This window comes from Sturnira hondurensis, unplaced genomic scaffold, assembly GCF_014824575.4.
Source record: "Sturnira hondurensis isolate 20B ecotype Veracruz unplaced genomic scaffold, ASM1482457v3 Scaffold0004136, whole genome shotgun sequence".
Taxonomy (NCBI): domain Eukaryota; kingdom Metazoa; phylum Chordata; class Mammalia; order Chiroptera; family Phyllostomidae; genus Sturnira; species Sturnira hondurensis.
Window position 1 is genome coordinate 40,603,684 of NW_028076767.1, and position 7,610 is coordinate 40,611,293.

The following is a 7,610-nucleotide window of genomic DNA, read 5'->3' on the forward strand; positions in this document are numbered from 1 at the left end:
TCTTCAGAGAGGGAGGCGGCTATGTTGCAAATTCCTGATATGATTGCTTGGGGCAGCAGTCGTTGGGCTGCCCTTCCCCCAACCTTCAGGCATGTTCTGGAAACGGAGGAGGTAATGTGTGGCCCGGGGGCGGTTGAAGAAAGAGGAGCGAGAAGGAAGAGCAGAGGCAGTGGCATGGTGGATGATAGGAGGCAAAGTCACCAAAGTCACCAAATGCTTTGTGCACATTGGTTTGGGAGTTGATTAACTGTCGACAAACAGGGCTTCCTGTCTAGATTAGCATGACAGTGGCACTGAAGCAACACAAGTACTCACGTAACAAGCATGCAAGAACCAGAGATACAGAGATAGAGCTAGAAAGGGATATTCCTGGGGAAAGGCATCCTCTGAAACTCACAGAAATCTGGGGATCGGGGAGAGGAAAGTTGACTAAGCCTATATAACACTTTCACAGCCAGGGTCTTCAGTCTTTCTGGATGACCCATGCCTTTGTCCCTTCCTTGCTCATAGAGATGCTACAGGTGCTTCATCTCCCCTCTTCTCCTTGCTCCATTCTCAACCTCTCCCTTCTTACTGCCTACCTCCTTGAGTTTCTTTATTTTAGAAAGGGGAGAAAGAGAAGGAGAGAAACCCCAGTGCAAGGTTGCCTGCCGTGTGCCGCCCACTGGGGACCTGGCCTGCAACCCAGGCATGTGCCCTAAGCTGGGAATCCTGGGAATGGAACTGGTGACCCTTTGGTTCGCAGGCTGGCACTCAGTCCACTGAACCACACCAGCCAGAGCCATTCACCCTTTTTATGGGAAGCCATTCATAGAGTCATCCAGATTCCTGCTTTTGTTAGAGAGTATCTTCATTTGCATTCAGAAGGCACATGAATAAAGTCACTTTTTTCTATATTAGCTAACTGATAAGATTACACAGCACAGAAATAACCAGGTCTACAATTCAACCCATCCACACCTGGGGATGTTTTGATTTTACAGTTAGAATACATATTGAGCAGAGTAATTTAAAATAAAGAGTAGGATGACTACATATTACAATTTGTCATTGTTAAAGAATGGAGGTGATTGGATAAGTAGACAGGACAAATTTGTGCAAGATAATATCGACAGCATGTTCACTAATCAAACACCCAATCATCTTACCTGCCACCAGTGAGAATTTGGTTAAACATTTTGATGATGTACGGAATAGCTTGCGGAGGGATTTGTTCCCAGGTAATTGGCAGGAACTGAAGCTCATTAAATTACCTCTCATCTGACATGCCAAATGATTCTCACAGTTGATCCGTTAGATCATCAGCCAGCAATTGTGTATCTCTTCCATGAGCCAGGATGACAAATAAGCAATTTTAGCCAAAAGGGTTAAGGCCAGTGCCAATCATTATTCACACTGCAATTTAACTGATTCTCCAGCAATCAATACTGTGCATTCCAAATGCAATACAGCAGTTTCTTCCACATTGTACAACCCTTTATGTGAATATTCTGCCAGAATATAAACAAACAAAATACTAAATAAAGACAGGTCTCAAATGTAGTATTTGTCAGCTGACTTTAAGGGTGTGAGCAAATTGGCAAACCTAGAGGCGTTCACATTGGACAGTGGCACCACAGAGCAGGTATATTAAGAGAGCTCCTACCCTGATTGTTGGGCTACACTTGTAAAAAATCATGAAAGGTGGCAGGAGAGAAATGACAGAGGCTGCTTTAGTGCCCACACCAAGCTTATCAGCCTCATTGGTAATTCTGAGATGATGGATAAAACAGCTCTCAATGGCCACACTCTGCTTTCTGTTTCTATGCACTTGAAATCCGCATCTTCGCACGAGACCCGTTAAGGGAGGGATTCCACCACCACAATGTCTTCTTCAATTTACCCGTTGACCTGGGTAGCCCTTGTCTAATAATAGATGCTTTTTTCTTTTCTGACTGACCTTTTCTCATCTTGCCTAAGGCTCCTGACCTTATGGCAAGACTCTAAGCTGTTGAGACAACATTCCCTCATTGTAGAAATGACCAAAATACAAATAGTAACTGGAAAAACCCCTGCCAAGGAAGAGTTGAAATCTTAGAGCCATAGCCCAGAAACTCAGTCATCACTCTGCTACTCTGAGGTCAGTCTCAAGTCTTGAGTTCTCTTTCTCTGGAATATACAGATTCTTGCTTAGTTTGTGAATTATTTTGCTTTCTCGATTTCTCTTCTTACCTTGACTGAGAACTCTCCCTTAGCTACTAGAGTACTCATCTGCTACGGGGCATTCAAGAGGCAGACATTCAGGCCAATAACAGCCTCCTAACATGTCATCTGTGCTGATAAACTATTAAGAGGAAAAGAAGATTGGGGCTGTTGCTTAATGTGAGGCTTTAGGCTCATTTCCCTAGCCCTATCCCTTGTGTTTTCCTTGGCCTCCCAACCAACATAATCAAAATTTGGACATAAATCTCCTTGGTTAAGAGCCTTCCTTATGATATGTTCCAGTAATCATTGTGCTAATCAAAAGCCCTGTGGAAAAACTTTAGGTCTTTAAAACAGTATATGTAATTAATGAGGTCATAATATTAATAATTTATATTCATAATTAAAATAATAAATACAATGCACAAAGCTCTTTCTCCGGGATCTTGTCAGAGATGCTCAAGGACAAAGGCCTGAACCAAGTTAGTGGTAACAGAATTATCACAAAAAGCATGGGGACTGGTCAGATTCTGACTAAGTGGAAAAGTTAGGGTAGGAGAGAGGGAAAAGCAAAGATTTATTCCCAAGTTTCTGACCTTGTCGATGCAGGATCAAGGTGGTTTCCAGACAAGTGAGAGAGATAAGTTGAGTTTAGAGCATATTGAATTTAAGATGCCAGTGGGACTGTCATGTGGAAAAATCTAATAATCAATTGACTATTGGGGCTTAGAGTCCAGGAGAGAGATGGGAGCGGAAGATGCAGACTTAGAAACTGATAGCCTATGGTTAATGCTGAAGCCATTATGAGTGAATGAGACCTTTGGGGGCATGTAAAGAGAAAACAGGACAAAAAGCAAATCTTGAGGAGCACCACATTTAGGGAGTCAGCTAGGGAAAATCTGCCATCCAAGGAGGCTGAAATGAGACAACAGGGAGTAAAGAAACCTCAAGAGTCATCCAGTGTGGGTTCACAACTTTCTGGAAGGATCATTTCAGTCCCCCTGCCATGAATAAATAAATATACACTAATATATACCATAATCAGGTCTCAACTACCCCATTCTCACCAGCCACTCCCCTCTCTATTCCTCCCTCTATAAAAACCAAAGAGTTTCCAAAGGGATGATCATAGTCTTAGATGTTTCCATAAGTCAAATAAGAAAAATAAAAGAAAAAAATTCCACTGACTTTTGAAAAAAGGAAGTTCTTGGAAACTTTGAAGAATTAATTTCCATGAAATCATGAAAGCAAGAGCCTGCTGCAGTGGTTTGGAAAGCTAGAAAAAGAAGACTGTGGTCGCTGTTCTTTCTGGAACTCAGTTGTGATAGAACGCAAAACAAAGTTTGCAGAAGAAGTGGGAGGAAGCGAAGTAAAGGAAAGTTTTTGCTATTTGCTTTGTTTATCAGATTAAAGATTTCAGTTTATTTATGGTCTGTGAGGAAGAGGATAGGAGGGTTTCTTTAAAACATAAATGATAGGTCAATAGATCAATAGATCAATATATTGGTAGATCAATTTAAAGGAAAACAACAGAGATGGAGGAGAAAGCAAGGGATTTGTCTTAAAAAGGAAAAGGACTCCCTCTTCATGAGAGGGTCCAGGCAAGTAGCTATGACTGATAGGCACAACTCTGTAGAACCATAGAGCAATGGGAGAGGTCCATTCATGCTGTGGGGAAAGAGAAAGAGAGTGGATCTGGAAGGATAAAAACATTGTTTCAGAGGGGTGCATTCAAGTGGGAAATCACAGATTTACAATGACATCAACTCACAGAGCTACATGGTTGCCTCAGCCGTTTAGGATACAGGAGCCAAAATGACATGGTCAGATTGAGCCTCTTTGGGGGTTAGCAAAGCATATTCTATAAAAGGGCGTGAGGGCACAGACATAGATAATATTAGAAAGAAAGAACTGAGCTATCAAAAATGCACTACCACTATCCTTCTTGTTACTCCTGTTTTTAATTTGCCCTAGACACCCCCATGCATGGTGGTGCTGCTGCCAAAGATGCTAGCTGCCCTTTATCCAAAAGTGGCCCCTTTCTCTCCACATTTCCTTTCTGCACACCATCAACTCTCCTTTGTGTTGCAGTGGTGAGGGAGATTATGTGGACCACCCTGGCTTTTCTGACAGGCTACCAGGCTATGTACAAAAGAAAAAGTCTCCCCCACTGTGCAAAAGTCATTGACTGACTAGAACACTTCCTGTGTCACACCATCAAGCATCCCTCTAGCCGCATCCCTGTGGGTTGCACTGTTGAGCAGTTGCATGCCCACTCTGTGTGACCTAGACTTACAGAAGAAAAGGCCATCCACTGAGCTCTTAACAATTGTCTAATGTGTTCTCAGCCCTGAGCTAATGGTGAGATTAGCAAGGGAACCTACAGAGACTGATACTTTCCTCCTCAGTTTGGCCATAATCCAGCCTTTACTTAATTCTCTGCTCAGCAAGCAACATTTTGAATACAAACTCAGTTTCTCAGATATCTTAATAATAGGATAACGAACACAAAAATAAACCACTTAAAGGCAGCTTCCATGGTAAAATAGTAAATTGACATTCTGGTCTATATATACATTTTAAGAGGAGTGATCACAACGATTTATGAAAGCTACTACATGGCACTGGATATTTGCTTTCTCTCTCTCCTTTCTCCCACAACTGGACAGTTGGTGACCCAGGACCCTGGGCACAGACTGGAAATGGATGTTTCAGAGATCTGGCACAGGAGTCAGACATCTCTTGTCCAACGATTGTGTGCGTAGAAATAGTGCGGGGATTTAATGAGGGGAGGGTGTATATTCTAAAAGTGTATTTTAGGAGCATGGTGAGAATACTGAGGAACACAATGATATTCTCTGGAGAATATCCAATGAGTAGTCTATAGTGAGCCAGAGAGGGTGAAAGAATCAGATATGAAGCAAAAGAGGCAGAATACAGGGGATTTAGATAGGATAAGAGACAAAACCTAGAACATAGTCCTGAGCCAATGAGAACACAGCTTCTGAACTTTTTCTTCCAATAAGTCACCTAGAGTTTGGGTCATGGGGTTTTAGGCTCATATAAAGCAAGTACACCATATAAATACTAGATGATTTACTTACATATATTATCTGTAACTTTTATAACAATTCTAAAAAGTTTTTTTAAAGCCTCTTACCAATTTACATAGTAGAAATGATAAAAATTGGGGCTCAGAAAGGCAAAATATTCAAGCAAGTGGCAGAGCCATGATTCATAGTGACATTATCTGTCTACCTACAATACTGGGCTTTTACCACCGTACCAGGCTGCCTTTGGCTGCCCTAGAGTAAGTGTGTTAGTCTCTTCAACCTGAAGAACTCTGCATATACAGTTGACCATTAAACAACATGGGATTGAGCTTCTCTGATCTACTTACACAAGGACTTTTTTCAATAAATACAGTGGGCCTTTTGTGTCTGCCAGTTTCACATCCACAGATTCAACCAACCAAGATTGAAGGAGTATTTTACATTCCCACCCTCAGCCCTAACTGTGGAATCTCAAGCACAGAGTGAAAATTCAGCCTGGAGGACTTCCAGTCAAGATGGCGGCATAGGCAGACATGGCTTCCTTTTTTGCAGAACCACATCAAAATTACGAGTAAAATATAGAACAACCATCAGTCAGAGCCATCAGAAATCAAGTTGAATGGGAATCTGACAACTACAGAATTGAAGAAACTGCATCCATGCAGACTGGTAGGAGAGGCACAGGCACAGAATAGGCTTGTCTATTGCTCATGTGTGGTAGAAAAAATTCAGAAGGGATATCTTGGGAGTGAAGAGTCCCAGCCCCACACCAGGTGCTCCAACCCAGGATTCCATTGCCAGGAAGATATGTCTCCACAACTTCTGGCTGCAAAAACTGGTGGGGATTGAGTCAGTGGAAGAAACTTCTGGAGCCCCAAGCAGTTCTTCTTAAAGAACCCACATGTGGACTCACCTGAGACTCACACCCTCTGAGCTCCAGCTCCAGGGTAGCAGTTTGAAAGGCACCAGAGTCATACAGGGAGGAACTGAAGTATCTGGCATCAAGGTGAACAGAGGCCATTGTCCCTTTTCTAAACCATCCCCCCACAAAGCTGGCAAGTTGGTACCATACCTGAGACTCTATCAACCTGGCTAACACCATTTGGCATGCTTTGGAGATCCCAGAGACTCCACTCCACCCAACTTATGGGTGCCCCCAAGCTGCTTTTCCATATGAATGGCTGGTCTTTGCTCATGCTTCACAACTTCCTAAATCCTATCAAACAAGCTATAGCTGGCCTCAGTGAGCGCCAGGCACAGCAGTAGCCAGCCTAGATTCACAACTTGGCTTCCTCTGGGAATCTCTAAGCCCAGCACAAGTAGCAGCCACCTCAGATTGCTTTATAGTTCAGGCAGAGTGGCCCAGGGAAAAAACATAGGTGGACGCTGACCTTGGCCTATACCACCCAGGACAGCCCAGAGTTTATGTGCCCAGTGGACAGCTACAGACCATATTGAAGCACCACCACCCTGACCCTGCACAATTGAACTGCAACAGAGTGTGAGGGTTGGTGGTCAGTGGTCACTGCCAGTCCTATGGCTGACTGGCCTGGGTAAATCCCTCCCATTTATCTTGCAACAGCAACCAAGGCTGAACTATAAGAGAAGAGTGTACTCAGCCCATGCAAAGGGTGCACCTTGAGTACTCAGCTTGGGTGACAGGGTGATAATGCCACTGGACCCTACAGGACACCTACTACATGAGGCCACACTACCAAGACAGGGAGTCATAGCAGATCTACCTATTACATGGAAACAAACACAAGGAGGCTACCAAAACAAGGAGACAAAGAAACATGGCTCAAATGAAAGAACAGATCAACACTCCAGAAAAAGAGCTAAATGAAATAGAGGTAAACAATCTATGAGAGGCAGAGTTCAGCCCTGGCTGGTATAGCTCAGTGAGCATGGGTCTGTCAAGCAAAGGGTCACTGGTTCAATTCCCAGTCAGGGCACATGCCTGGGTTGCAGGCCAGGTCCCCATTAGGGGACACATGAGAGGCAACCACACATTGATGTTTCTCTCCTACTCTTTCTCCTTCCCTTCCCCTCTCTCTAAAAAATGAACAAATAAAATATTTAAAAAAAAACAAATAGGTAGTTACAGAATAGCCATAGGGATGTAAAGTACAGTACAGGAAATGGAGTAGCCAAAGAACTTATACACATGACCTATGGACATAAACAATAATGGGGAGATTGCCTGAGGGAGTGGGGAGTGCTGGGCGGAGGGAGAAAATGGGAAAGGGGGGGAGAAAGGGGAAAAACAGGACAACTGTAGTAGCATAATCAATACAATATAATTTTTTAAAAATCCAGCCAGGATTGCAGTGTCCCCACCCAGACGCTCTCTCTCCATGAGGCACAGCAGTGGGT